This window comes from Cavia porcellus, unplaced genomic scaffold, assembly GCF_034190915.1.
Source record: "Cavia porcellus strain 051 isolate PalLab524CR breed Dunkin Hartley unplaced genomic scaffold, mCavPor4.1 scaffold_30, whole genome shotgun sequence".
Lineage (NCBI taxonomy): Eukaryota > Metazoa > Chordata > Mammalia > Rodentia > Caviidae > Cavia > Cavia porcellus.
The window spans coordinates 18,674,811-18,689,958 of record NW_026947513.1 but is presented as its reverse complement, the minus strand read 5'-3'; the positions used below and the strand labels follow the sequence as shown (position 1 = coordinate 18,689,958).

The following is a 15,148-nucleotide window of genomic DNA, read 5'->3' as shown; positions in this document are numbered from 1 at the left end:
TCACAGTTTGAATAAGAAATTGAAGCTCAGAAATATTAAACAAACTGATAGAAATGCAGGTGAAACGCAAACCTTAGTCTTACAGTGCCAGATCATTCATGTATTATTTATCTATTTTGCCTGTACCATAGTGCATAGTGAACATTACAGAGAACAAGCCAACATACATGATAAGCAGTCACATGAGAACCCAAGGAGGGTCCCAGAGGTTTTAAAATTTTGGATTTTTTTCTCAAGAGATTTCAGATTTAACCAGGATTTGGGCCAATGGGTTCTAGTTGGGGCCACCATCTACGAAAGAACCTTGTTTTGGCTTGTATCTTGATGTTTCCCCCAAACCCTTGTATGAGTCTTTTTCAGAGCTGGCTGGATCTAGGGCGTGGGACACCAGGATTAAGGGTGTGTGGTACCAAATTAGTCCACAAATTAGAATTAGCATCTTTCTGGGTGGCACCATCCAAAAGGCTGGTAGCCTAGATGAGATAAAAAGGAAATGCAGGCTGAATGCTTACTGCTCATGGTGTGGCTTCTGCCCGCCACACCATGGACTCTTTCTCCTCTGCAGTTCCCCTCTGCCCTGCCACCCTGCCATGGAGCCTGCTGACTATGGACTGAAACCTCTACAAACTGTGAACCAAAATAAATCTTTCCTCCCTACCTTTGGGTGTCAGATATTTTGTCTCAGCAATGAGAAAAGTAACTAAGACAAATATTATCATATCCTGTGGGGAATGAAGAGGAGGCCACTAAACAATAACTGAAGCCCCATGACAGATACTACCTGGTGACATTAGACATCTGTTCCTTCCTTCATTTATATTCCCTCCCAGGATCTTCAAGGCAGTCAGGGTCTGAGCAGTTTTTAAATTCTACCAGTGAAATGCTCTTCCATGATACTTGAAAGGCAGGAGAGAGAGATGAGACTTTTCCTACAGCTTTGCTGTGGGCATGTAAGTGCCAATAAAATCAAGTAGCACCAGCCTGACCCACCTTCCACTTCCTGGTCACCACAGTCTGGAACAGAGGAGGATGTCACAGCAAGTGTTCTGACCTCCAGCTACAGCTGCAGTGATTGACCTTGGAACCAAAAGTCTGGCAGCCATCCCTTGATTTCTACTAAAATCTGGTATGCATTTAATGTCCTTTCTTTGATTTCAATACTTGTAATGGCTTTCTTTTTCCTGTGTTGAACCCAAGCATGACACCAGCCAACAAGTCCACTTTTCCTATGCCACAGTTACCATAGGAGGTAACTGAGTGAAAATGCTCTTCCCCAGAGAGGACATGGAGATGACCATAGAGCAAACTGGATCCCTGAGTACCAAGATGACTCTTTGGGAAAATCAAATAAATGAACTATAGAGATTAATGGGTTTTACTGTGACATTTACATTCATACAAGTATTATGCTTTGATTATGCCTGTCTTCTCTTCTGCCCTTTCTTGGGAAAAGGGAAGAGGACTAGGAATATTAGAGGACAGGTGTGAGCTAAGAATACGTCTATGCCCTTCCCTTCCTCTACCTGCACTCTCCTCTCCTATCCCTTCCCTATCAGTTTGTGTGCTTCTTAACTTGGAGCCTTGTTTCAAAAGAACAGTAAACAAAAGAACGCTCTATGGGTCCCACTCCCATGAAATGTAGGAAGAGCAGTGGGCTTTTAGAAGTCAAATCACTTGGAGTTGTAGCCATCAAAAACAGAAAGTTCTTTTCAGGAATGTCATTTATAGAAGAGGAAAGGGCCAAAACTTCAGAGTGTTTTGCTCTGCAAATTCAAGCATAAAATGATTATTCAAGGACAGCTTGCCCACAAATACAGAACCTGGGAAGCAGGAGATGCTATAAAACCATTGGGGAGTGCTACACAAGATAGAAAGGGGCTAAAGTAATGTGTAGGCACCTTCTTTTTCTTTTTTTTATAACAAGAATCAAATTTCTACTCATGAGTCTGTTTCCATGTTCCAGGCAACAGCTGGTCCCACTTTATCATTGTGGGAACAATGAGTTCTAGTAAATCCTGTGTAATAGATGTATTCATATGCTCCATTCTTTTTTAACAATCTTCTTAATTAGGGTGCTGTCCTTTTAAGCAAAACATTTATATAGTTACTTTATTGCATTTGACTACAGCGTTAGCTTCAATAGACTTCATATAATTTTATGAGTTTTTAAAAAAATTGCTATACAATGAAGAGAATTTATTTTATTATCAATACAGACTTATTCCCCCAGACATTTAAGAGCTATTGGTACAGAGGCTTGTGAAATGCTGTTGAGACGGAAAGATCCTAAAGATGTGGTAGGTGGCTGTGGTTCTGCCAATTATTAGCTCAACTCTGGAGCTTCAATTTCCTTGTCTATAAAATAAGAGTAATGTCTTCCTTACCTACCTCATGGGACAATGGTGAACATGGAATAAAAATTTGCCCACGAAAACACATTATTGTTTTGTACATTTCCAGAGCTAAATTATGTACATTTGCACATTTCCATTGCCCATTATGATAGGAAATCCTGTGCACACACCCATGTGGAAGTGGTGCTGCTACATAGCTTTAGGGGCAGGAAGATAAACTTAGTCTTTCAGGATGCATGGATGATGGAGAGCAAAGAGAGCTTGAGTGGTTTAGGAAAGTCAACAGGGCATAAGCAGAGATGAGAGGAGAGCCCAAGGCATTTTGAGAATGAGGGAAGAGGGCCAGGAGCAACAAAGGACAGGTATGGGATTAGTCAGGTGTATGTGATGGTACGGTACAGGGTTGCCTTCTGATATACAGTCTGTGCCTTTTTTTAATATAGTAAGTTGCTTTCTAGGTTTTTGCCTATCCGGTCTTGCCCAAAACACCATTCATACATTAAAAATCAAAAAATTCTTTTCAGCCAATGAATATTCTATACTCTAGAGCACTAGAATTCCATTCTTCTGAGTTAGATGTCTTTAAAATCAATGAAATAAACTTAAATGGCATCAGGCATAGAAGGATTATATTATGTTATATTATATTATATTCTGAGGATTATAATTTCCAAATTTTAACACAAAGAAAAATGAAGTCACTCAGAGTACCTTTTGAATAAAACTCTTTATTAATTAGGGTGCCATGACTCTAATATATATTTGTATTCTTTTTCTTTATCATTATGCATCATAGAGCCAAAGAATATCTTAAAATCATTTGAGTGAAATCCAAGATAAGTTCCATAAGAAAATCCAGTTATTCCAAGCCCAGTTGTTTTACCTACTTCTCTAATACATAAAGTTTCAGTGTTAAAGTATGTCGGTTTTGAACATGGTAGTAATAAAATAAAAAGATCACTACACTTGGATTCAGAAAACATAGATTTGAGTCCAGTGTTGACTCTTTATAGCTGGGGAAGTTTGAACAAGTGACTGTAATTATTGGGTCTCACAGCATCTATTTGCAAAGAAGGCTCAAATGTAATAATATGGATGGAAGCTTTGGAAAAACTGATGTTAGGACCTCACTTTATTGATTGTATGTTAGAGTCAGGGGCAAATGTCATTTATTTGTATCTCATTGATATCAAAAAATCTCAGATATTTTATCTCAAATACTGATCTACAAACTTCCTAGCTGCAGATCAAGGTGGGTGGGAGCCATTCTTTCCTTTTTGGCTTCCTTCTCCTCCTCTCTCACTTAATATTTAATTTAATATCAGCCATGCCCTTCTTGGCTGACCTTTCAATTAAAGATCAAAACACAGGATCTTCCTGCCAATTTCAATATATCTATCTACTGTCCAAATATGGAAGCTTTTATATATCCCAATATGGTCCTGAGATTCTGTACCCTGAGACTTTGTAAAGAGAAATGTGGATTAGTCTTGTACCTCTGTGTAAATGAAGACTGTTCAAGGAATACAGCTAAACCCAAAGGCCTGTGATTTTCTGCACAGGACTCTGAGGCGCTTTTGTCTATATAAATCCAAAGCCGAATACTCAAATATTTCCTTTCATCCAGTGTAAGGTGAAGGAAATGTCAAACACTGTAAGCAGAAACAGTGTGAAAACATATTTCCATATGTGAAGACCAGCTACATGCTAAATATTGGGATTTATGTGTATGGGCAACAATGAACACTGTTTTTCCTTATCTATGTCCTAAGCTAGTTAGGAATAAAATAATAGGTTATGCAAGTAAAGAGTGAGACATTACCTTTATTACTAATAATGTTAATATAAGGACCTGACTGCCAGGCACAGTGGCAAATTAACTGTAGTCCCAGGTAATTTGGAGGGCTGAGGAGAAGAATCACTTGAGCTCAGGAGTTTAAGACCAGCCCAGACAATGGAACAACACTCTATCTTGAAAAAAGAAACTAGAGAAAAAAGAAGAACAAGACTTAGCAACTAAAAATATCTTCCTAGTACTTTCTAATACTTTAGATTGTGCCTTGTATGTTCACCAAATAAGTTTGACACATGCAATGAAGGTCAGGTCTGCTTTGAAGGTTTTCCCCAATTATGAGACTAATGATGACCTATGCTTCCTGCAGGTGGACCCACTGCCAAGGAAAAGGGAAGGAGAAAAAACAGGGCTTTAGGAATGCACGTTCAGTCCTCCTTTCAAACTCCTCCTGAGGAGGGATGAGGAGGAGGAAGCAAGTAGAACACTCTCATTATAGATGGAAGCCTGGCAAAGAAGGACTCCTCTAGAAAAGATCAACCTGTCTTTCATCTTAAAAGTAAATTTCTAATAGAGAAGTTAACTGTGAAGGAGCAGTTATGCCTCTTAAAGCTGCAACTGGGTTAGAAAATCCATACTTCAAGAATGCTTGTATATTGCAAAATATTCAGCTGCCACATATTTCCTCCCCCTTCTTGCAGTGCTTTCTCCTCGAGGCAATCTACCCTGCTCATTATAAACCCATCCATCAACCCAAGCCTAGTGAGACAATAGTTGAAGAGCAGTTGGAAACAGAGAGATTGAACAATGGCTGATTTCCAGATCACAGAGCAATGCTATGAAACACTTTGCAAGATGGCATTTTCCCCTCCCTCTGCCTGGATTACTTCTCAGTGTTCCTGATTCTGCTGGCAGTAGTCCTGTTGAATTCAAGAAAACCATATGAAATCTATCCTGGGTGTTGCCAAAATAAATTGTTAATCATATCAGATGCAGCACCGAGGAGTGTTCCATCATAGTCAATTTTCTGTTTTGTAACCATTCCTCTTTGCTTCATTCAGGATCTGCCAAGAGGAGAGGAAGTGCGTGTTGTACATGCCACATCTTGTTATCTGCTGGAGGAGAGAACACAGGGGGAGGTTGATGGGTCAGGATGAGGGTGCCTCTAACACTAACAAGAGATGCTTATTGTAGTTCAATTTCAATTATCCCCCTGGAGATATGCAGCATTTGGAATCCTCAATGATGTCCTTTAGAGCTTGAGAATTTGAGAGTCTCATGGAGGTTCAATTTGTGCAAAGTGGAGATGACCAATACTATGTGTTCCTGCTAATTTCAATATGGTTCCTTTAGATGCAACCATTATATAAAATGACTGCAATTGCTTGCACTATCTGATTCAATTATATGGAACCAAGCTTAGCCAAGCACTTAGCAGAAATAAAGAAGTGATATCTAGGAAAGAGAAGATTCCCATTTTTCCTTTGTATTAGGGAATCAAATAGAGGGGTGCTATTTTACTAAGCTATACTCCTATCCCTGCCCCTACTCCCACATCTATACTCTTTCTTTTGAAACAGAGTCTAACTAAGTCATCCATGTGGGAGTTAGTGTTGTGATCCTGCTACTTCATCTTCTTCAACTGCTGGAACTATAGGCAAATGCTGTTGTGCCTGGCCCAATTTTCTTTTCTTTCCTTTTTTCCCCCTTTTTTTGAATAAAAGTCGATGGATTAGCAATAACCAAAATCTGTCCAAAGGTGGATCATTTCAACATGTGTATTTTAATCATAACAGATTCTGAATTCCCTTGACTTGATTCTATGCCCTTATGCATTTATAGTATTCTACTGGTGTTAAAATCAACATGCTGGAAGCCTATGCAGTTCTTAATATTAATTATGACATAGGACACAAATGGGTGGATAAAATCTTTTAAAAGGGGAGATTTTTGTCCAAGCCACAGATATTCAGGTAAACAAATTTGAAACTCTTCTTTAGTCTCCACTTAACCAAAGCTCAACTACTTTTCAAGATACAACACAAAGGTCACTTGCTGTCATTTTACAAGCAGTTTGGTCCTGGTGGCTTCCATCACATCTACTCCTGGAAAAGCATTTTGATTTCAGTGCTAATAAAGCAAGTCCTATTCACCAAGTTTCATTTTCCATGACTCATTTAAACAGTGATTTACGCATGTTGATCTGTTCTGATTTGAAGATCTCAGTACTCTTCTAAATTTGGAAATGAATCCAACCTGAACAGTAATCATAATCCAAGTCTAAAGTAGAACTATAATATTAGAAAATTTCTGACATCCAAAAAGCCAGGCTGAGTTTATCAGTGTATACAAGGGTTGAAGCCTTGAACCTTGAGAGGGTTTGATTGGTACGAGAAGGTATTTAATTTAGCAAGGACTAAGGGGAAAAGAAGTATGTTATTACTGTACTGTACATTCATCTCGAAACTCCCAAATATGAAATTTCAATCCAGTCTGTGAGTTCTGGCAGTGGTGTTGCTACAGGGATAGAAGGTGTGTGTGCAGTGTGGATGCGATGGGGGAAAAATGCGTATAGTTTTTGGTGAAGTTGGAACAGAACAAAGCCAGCAGGGAAATGGGTGCCTTTTTATTATTGCCAGGTGCTGAACAATCTTCAATCATATCAGAGACAAAACAACTTTCCTCCAAAGGTCTTTTATTGGTCTAGATCTACACAATTGCTGCTCTTAGTGTTGAATGTAGTAATACAGTTATACCTCGAGTGAAGTTATGCTCTTATTTATCCTTTAATAAATAGTACATCTGCATGGCAGTTTGTAGTGGCCTCAGCTCCATGACACAGATATATGGATCACTCATTTTGAGAGCAATTTCACAAAGATTGTGGCTTGTTTTATTTATTTGGTTTTTTTTTTTTTTTTAGATTTTGGGTTTTCTCCAGTCCCTGTGGTATAAAAGAAAAATTTTGTTTACATTGCCCCACTGGCCATTATTATTACTGATTTCATTTCACAATGATTCCTGAGCTAATGTTGTCATGATATGTTGTACTCACTCATGCAGTGAGTACAACATTATAGGCAAAGACGTAGAATTTGCTACTTTGAAAAAGCACAAGAAGTAATCCAGGGAACTTGTTAGTGAATAAATAAACCAATCCTGCATTTTCATGCAAAGATTTGAGGTAGCAATTAAGAAATACCCACCAAAAAATTATAAACTGCAAGCAAAACATCATATCTATAGAAAACAGAAGTGAGGATAAGGCAATAAACCAGAGTAAAGGAGAGGAGCATGTTTATGCCCACTCTAAGTCCTGCTGTGGGCATTAAGCTTTTACTTTGGCCAAAAAAATATGTAAAGGGAAAGAGGCACTATGCCAGGGTCTGATTAGTGCAACTTAAAATGGCATGGCAGAAAGAGTATTGGCTACAAGTATTCAGTGACCAACTGTATTCTTTGAGGGACTCTGATCTGTAATCTCTGTAATTGGTGATCACAGTTATAGTTGATTATAGGCTAACTCATGGATAAGGACGATATCCTTGTGTACAAACATCCTAGTGGTTCATACAGAATGCTCTGCTGTCTACAGAAGTTTGCTAACCTGACAGTAGAGTAAAAAGAAATTAAAAGAGGAATATAAGCAAAAGGCATAGCCTATATAGAAGCACAGGAATAAGAGTGTGAAAAGCATAAGACATTCAGCATCACTGAGACGGGGCATCTCATCCAAGGGGCAGCAGGACTTGAGGTGTCAGGTAGCATCCAGCTCTTGAAGGACAGCAGAAGTAGGCAAACTATGAATCTCAGTTCAAATACGGCTCCCGGCTTGTTTTTGCAGATAAAGTTTTATGAAAACCCAGCCATGCTGATTCTTTCCCTATCACTACGGCTCCTTCTTGGTTCATTACAACAGCAAAACTGAGTAGAGGGTAGAAACCACACTGTTGTGACAGAGTACACATGACTCCAAAAAGGAGTTAACAATGTACCATATGTGCTCAGGAAATGAAATTTTAGAGCTGAAATGTTCCAAGACGAAGTGGGAGCAAGTTGTCCATCAGACTCAGTCGAGAAAGCTTAGGGAAACTGTGTAAGTGTATAAGGAGTGAAGAGGGTGGCTGAGGCGTTTCTATTTGCTTAGAAGAGTTATTTCACAGAGACTTTCGCATTGCAAAGAAATGAGAAATTTCCTTCCTATATTTCAGCTCTCCCTGAAAGTTGTGTTGCTTTACATTTTATATTTAAATCTATAAATCTTTGATCTACTCTGAGTTCTCTTTCATATAAATTGTGAATTTGGATTAAGATTTTTGTATTAATTTATTTTTTGTTGGGTGTCTAGTAGCTCCAGCATCAAACATTGAAAGGAAAGAGAGAGAGAGAGAGAGAGAGAGACAGAGACAGAGAGACAGAGAGACAGAGAGACAGAGAGACAGAGAGACAGAGAGAGAGGTTGTAATTACAGAAATGGGGAACTGGGAGGCATTATATTTGAAAATATCCCAGATTTCATGAGTTATTACATTACCAAGTACCTTAAAACAATAGAAATTTATTTATTCACTTGCAGGTCAGGAGGCTAGTAAACTGAGTTCCTGATGTTGGCTGAGCCTTGTAGCCTCTGAAGGACCTGGGAGTGAATCCTTCCTCTCAGGGCTCCTGACAGTCCTCAGTGATCTCTGGTCTGTAGCTGTCTCTCTGACCCCTGCCCTTATCACATAGTCCCTCTTTCTCTCTCGTGCATCTGTCTCTGTTGGTTGGTTTAGAGCCCACCCTAAACTTGTATGGTCTCCTATTAATTTCAGGAATTACATAGGCAAAAGTCCTTTTTACAGAGAAGGTCATAGTCTAAGGCTCTGTCTGGAAATAAATTTGGAGGGAATCTTTACCTGACAACATACAATTGTTTCTAGGTATATTTCCCATCTGTAGCTTCTGGTTATGAGAATCATTTACTTGTCTTCTGACACTGGCTTTCTCTCTGTCCCTCTTGGTCTTGCTGTGCATTCAGGCACAGCCATCTTCAAAGCAAAGCTTCTGAAGTCCAGTCTTTCATTGTTTCACCTCTTGCCTGGAAAAGACGCATACAAGTGGACAATTCTTTGCACTGGGATTATGCTTTACCATTTGGAATACTTTCTGTTGGAGAATCCAATGTCTTCTCTTAGTAAATAGATTTAAAATGGCAAACAGTCAATTTACACACTATTTTTAGGAATGCTGTCAGTTCCATGTTGTGGGATGCTGCATTGTTAATGAGGCATCACACAAGATTTGAGACTGTCATCAGAGCCCCGGTGGGATGCCAGCATTAGTGTAATCCATCCAGATAACTTGCATGCTTGATTTGTAAGACATGAATATAATTCAATATATAAATCTTATTTTGACAGACTCCTAAAACCAATGCACTTAGTAGACAAAATTCTCATTTACACAAACAAAATTTGAATATTAGGTTGGTGGGTTTTGTGTGTGTGTGTGTGTTTGTGTGTGTGTGTGTGTGTGTGTGTGTGTGTGTGTGTGTGTAGATTCTTCTGAAATCAGAGCCAGGAATCAGGTCTCAGGTGCAGGGTTTGAGAATTGTCCTGGGAAACAGGAGAGATTGAGTATGGAGAAAGAGAGAAGAACAGATAGAAAGAAAAGAAAATGGGGCAACATAGTCAAGATCTAAGTCACCGCCACAGTAGTGGAGGCTGTATCAGCCATGACATTGGAAAAGTATGGAGAACACCTCCCCACATCGTCCTTTTGAAACTACAAAGGCTGCAGATTCTCACACTTTGCTCCCTGCACAGAATGAGGGCTGTCTCTGGGGAAGTTCATGTTCACATTCTAATCTATACTCACCTGGAAGATGATGATTCAGCAGAATCTTCCTACCAAGGTTGCTGGCTGCTCCTAAGACTTAGCTCACATGTCACCATACCTACAGCTGCAACTTCAATCAAAGGTGAGCTGAAGGGAAGTAACACAGGCACTGGTCACATATGTTATGTTAGAATTTCTCCTATTTGCTTATTTGCTTGTTTGAGACAGGCTGTCACTGTGTAATTCAGATGGCCCAGAAATTACAGTGATCCTTTCGCCTCAACATCTCCAGTGCTGGGATTATAGGCATGTCCCACCATGTCCCACCTTTTTGTAAAGGTTATAATTTTCATTGTGGTTGTCATCTGAAATTTAAATATCCTATAAATTAGAAATGGCACATTGTATATTTCTTTTACAAATAAAATACGACTGAGGCATTGTGACTTCACATAATTCATGTAATGTTCTTGTGTTAGCTTTTCACATTGGGAAATATCTGATGCCCACAATTTTTTTATGAATTCCATAAATTCATAAAATGAAATTCATAAAACAGCAAGTGGCCCTTGCTGTTTCTTAGCTTAGTCAAGTTGATATACCATGATTAATAGTCACAGTCACATCAGCGAGGATGCTTTTCACAAGTACAAGAAGATTCATCTCAAGAGACTGCTAGAGTCTGCCATGTTGTGAGTCACCCTGTGCTGTGACACATTGATCACCCAAGTCTCAATAATACCAATTGTAGTCTTTGGTCAGTTGTCCATCCCCTGCTACAAGTAGCTTTATCAGGGCTGCTCACTGAGTGGTCTGTGGCAACAATTTCTAGAGCTCTTGTATGACATGGTAAGTGTAGTCAAGGAGACGTTCTACCCATAGAGATGCACTTATCTGGAGAAGATTTCAGAATGTTCATGTTCTTCGTGCTCCCCAAATGATGGCATGGTGTCCAAGATCTAGACAGGGAAGAACCCAAGCATGGTGGCACACTCTTGTAATCCCAGCACTTAGGAGGCTAAGGCAGGAGAATCATTGCAAGTTCAAAACCAGCCTGGGCTACAAAGTGAACCCATGGTCAGCTTGAACTGTATAGTGAAACCCTGTCTCAAAAAGACAAGAGAGAGAGAGAAAAAAAAGAAAGAGTAATCCTGGGACTGTAGCAGGCACATCTCCAAGTGGTGACTTTAACATTTGTCTTTGTATGTATTAGATATGTGTAGCTGGGTGTGGTGGTGCATACATTTAATTCCAGCATTTGGGAGGCTGAGGCAGAAGGATTGCTTTGGGTTCATAGGGTAACCACCCCAGGCTACACAATGAGTTCAAGGCCAGCCTGAATTACATAGCAAGATTGCCTCAAAAAAACCTAAATAAATAATTAAGAAGCATCTACCCTTCTACAGTTGATATTAACATTTAGTGGCTCTCTGCAGGGTTCCAACTTTAGCAGTATATCTATAAATTACAACTTTGTATTGTTTTGAAATAGTTGATATGAGAAAATTCCTTTAAATGAGAACTTACATGAATACAAGAAAATTCAGCATTAAATTGTTAATGAGAGAAAATGATCTGTTGAGATTATCAAACACAATTTCAATTATATTTTAATACTTTTTAAAACGATATAATTTTTTATTCTCTACTTTTGCAAAGTTTCTTGTTAAATTACATTCAAGTATTTGAAGATAATGTTAAAAATTTTGATTGGCAACTTCATGTAGCCATTTCAAGCATTAATCTCTGGTGTAAAAGTGTTAGGTTCAAAAAAGCATGACCAAGTTCCTCATCAAATGTTCTTATTTAGAATGCTATACAAATTATGTATGCTGTATATTCTCATAATTTGCATTTTATTTTGCATATCTTCATTAAATAATGTGAGTGCCCATAAAAATCCTATGCCAATGTGACGTGTAAATCTGACCATATAACATCATCTATGAGTACCATGTCATGGAAAACAAATAAAAACCACTGAAATTCAGCAATGGAGTACCCGTGATAAGAGATGTATTGGTTACTCTTCTCTCATTGCTGGGACAAATACCCCATGCCCAAAGTTAAAAGAGGAAAAGTTTATTCAGCTCACAGTTTGAGGAAGTTTCAGTTCATAACCAGTTAGCTCCAACGCAGAGTGGCACATGGCAGAGGGGCAACAGTTCCTAGTGGCAGAAGACAGCAAAAGGAACAGGAGCAAAGAGAAAGGAGTGTACTGAGATGACTCTCATATTTTATGCAGGTTTCCCACCCTAGGGAAGGTGTAGCCCTCACACTCATAATCCCATGAATCAATGACAAATTCTAGAGCCCTGCTCCACGGCTATACAAGAGTTTGGGGGGATACACAGACACAAATCATAGAATTCCACTGCTGATCCCCTCAGCCGAAGACTCATGCAGAAGGCATTTAGTCCATCTCTTAAGAGTTGCCAAATTCTAATTGTTTCAGTACTGCTGAAAAGTACAAGTCCCAAGTCTCCTCCAAGCTGTAAGGCAATCTCTTGGCTTCCAGCCCCTGTATGAATGAAAAGAAAGTCAAATGCTTCCAGCATTCAATGGCACAAGATAAACATTACCATTTCAAAAGATACAAATGGGAATTTTAAAAAATGGGACAAAAGCAAGTACAAAATTTATCAGAGCAAGCAATAAGAACTATAGTTCCAAGTGGAACATCCAAAGCAATCAGTGGCAAGATGTGAGCTCCAAAACATTTGCATGGCTCAGCTCCCAGGACACTTCTGGTGGCTGTAGCCCCCACAGTTTCTTCCTTGGGCAGGCTTTGCTCCCTCCTTGCAAGTTTCTTCAGATAATCAATGTCCTGGATTCTCCAAACTTCTGGGGTCTCCGCTGCACTTCTTATTCCACACTCACAGCTTCATGTATTGCCTTCTCTGACATGCACTAAAATCTGGGTAAAAACCTTTTGAACCTCTGAACTCTTGCATTGTGCTTGTTCCTAAACCAGCATCACATGAATGACACCAAGGTCTACTGCCAGGTAGAACAGTAATCAAGCTTTCTTCTCTCTTGGCTATAGGAGTCAAGTGCCTGGATTGTGAGCACTCTGAACCTGATTCTGAGGAACAAATTCTCTATGCTGCTGTCATTCTGGAACCTGGTGTGGCCACCTCCATTTTAGAATCTGGTCAGGCTACTGCCACCATTCTGGAACATAGTGTGGCTGCTGCCTTTTGGAACATGGTGCTCTGCAGCTTTCTCCTCAGAGCAAAGTCTTTTACTCTTGTGGTTTTTAGACTGCAAAAGGTGGATATTTGCTGTTTCTTGTGATGCACTCAGGCCATCTTTTATATTGTCCAGTTTCTTCTTCTCAGCAATCAAGATCTCTTTGGCTCTATCTTTTCAGTCCGCAGCTTTACTGGAGCTTCTCTTATCACCAGACTCACAATGTTTTAAATCATCCTGCTGGGCTCTTTGCTCTTGATTCATAATGTAAATCTGGCTAAAAGCTCCCAATGATAGCCATGCACAACCTCAACAATCGATTGCCTTGCCATTTCTTCTGTTAGGTTGATTAGTCCACTGGCCTTAATCTTAATCTCAGGCAAAGTCTCTAGACAGAAGCAAAGTGGAGAGAAACTTGTTGTTAAACCATAACACACATTGTCTGGAGTCCAACAGCCAATGCAATTCTTCCTGAAGAAACCTCCTGAGCTTGGTCTTTACTAGCAGGATTTCTCTCAGCCTTTTGGTCTTCTGAGTTCTGACCAGAATCTCCTGTATGGAACACCGTATAGCATTCCAGCTCTACCCTTTCAGGCAACAGTGCTGATCCTTTCCAAATTCTTCCCACAAGCCTTTCCGGAAGGTTCTTGAACCACATGGTCAATGTATAGTCACAGAAACAAATTCACCTTTCTGGTATCAAATTCTTTGTTTCTTTTCTCTCATTGCTGAGACAAAATACCCAATGTCAAAAATTAAAGGAGAAAAGATTTATTTAGTTCACAGTTGGTAAAGGTTTTAGTCCATAATCTGCTGTATTCAAGGCAGAGTGGCACATGGCAGAGGGCAACAATTCATGGTAGCAGAAGACAATAAAAGCAACAAGAGCCAAAGGGGAGGGTAGCAGAGAGAAGATTCTTTCTGTCCGTTATATTGTGTGTAGGGTACACACCTTAGGGTGGGTTTATACTCACACCCATAATCCAAACGTTGAGCCATGACTCAATCACAAATTCTAGAAGCCTGCCCCTGTGACTGTGTGAGACTTTGGGGGAATATCCAAACACAAACCATAACAAACAGTTACGCTAAGCCCAGTTCCTGGTTTACTGAGATAGTCAGTGATATCATGAGAGCCTTTGGCTCTGCCCTTCTCTGTTCTTTGGTTCTCGTCCTCACTGTGTCCTTCCTGGTTGCAGGATGGCTGTAGTGATTCAAATGTTATATTCTCATGCAGCAATATCCAAAATTCAGAGGAGAGTGAGTCCTCTCTTTAGGCCCACTGTAAGGATAAGGAAGGACTTCACAGATGATCCCTAGCCAACTGTGTATCCCATCTCAAGGGTGAGAATATAGCCAAGTCCTTGCCAAAAAAAGTATCACCATATAAAGAAGTCAACTTGCTTCAGTGATGTCCTCAGAAGCCAATTCCTGCTGACAAAACAGGAAAGAAGTTTCATTACAAGATGAAGCTCCACTAATGTAGCTTAGCTTCGCTAAAAGGAAGACCTGCTACGCTTATCTCATGATGTGACTACCTAATGCCTCTCACAAAGTATTCTTGCCAGGACTATTGTTACTGAACTGAATCTTACTAAGTCTCCAGACCCACTATTAATTTAAGAAAGTATCAGAGATAGAAGAACTTAACTAGTCAAACAAAAGGTGAGATCCCTCCAAATCCAAGATATATTATATTCTATATAGCAAAATATATGGTATTTCCAGCAAGACAGTGGCATGAAAAAAGAAAGGAGGAGATTCATTAGAGATATAATAATCTCTAATAAGAGATTAATAATAAGATGCAAAAATCTGAACCTTTTTGCTTCAATACAATCAATTATAAAGATGTATGCATTACAACAAGCAGGAAATTCACATATGGAATGGATATTACATTGAATGCTATTAATTGTATTTAAAATGGCACAGCAAGGTATTTATTGATAAAATGGTATGATGAATGTTATTTGTTTTAAATTGCTGTAGG

At 39.3% G+C, this 15,148-nt stretch overlaps 1 long non-coding RNA gene across 1 annotated transcript; it reads right to left on the bottom strand.

Moving 5' to 3' along the window:
• Positions 1-8,814: 8,814 nt before the first annotated feature.
• Positions 8,815-11,037, bottom strand: LOC134474116 (uncharacterized). The gene is made up of 3 exons (XR_010044734.1): positions 10,706-11,037; positions 10,003-10,110; positions 8,815-9,223 (listed from the first exon to the last, which is right to left on the bottom strand). It is a non-coding gene; the product is annotated as an uncharacterized LOC134474116 (long non-coding RNA).
• Between the last annotated feature and the right edge of the window lie 4,111 nt (positions 11,038-15,148).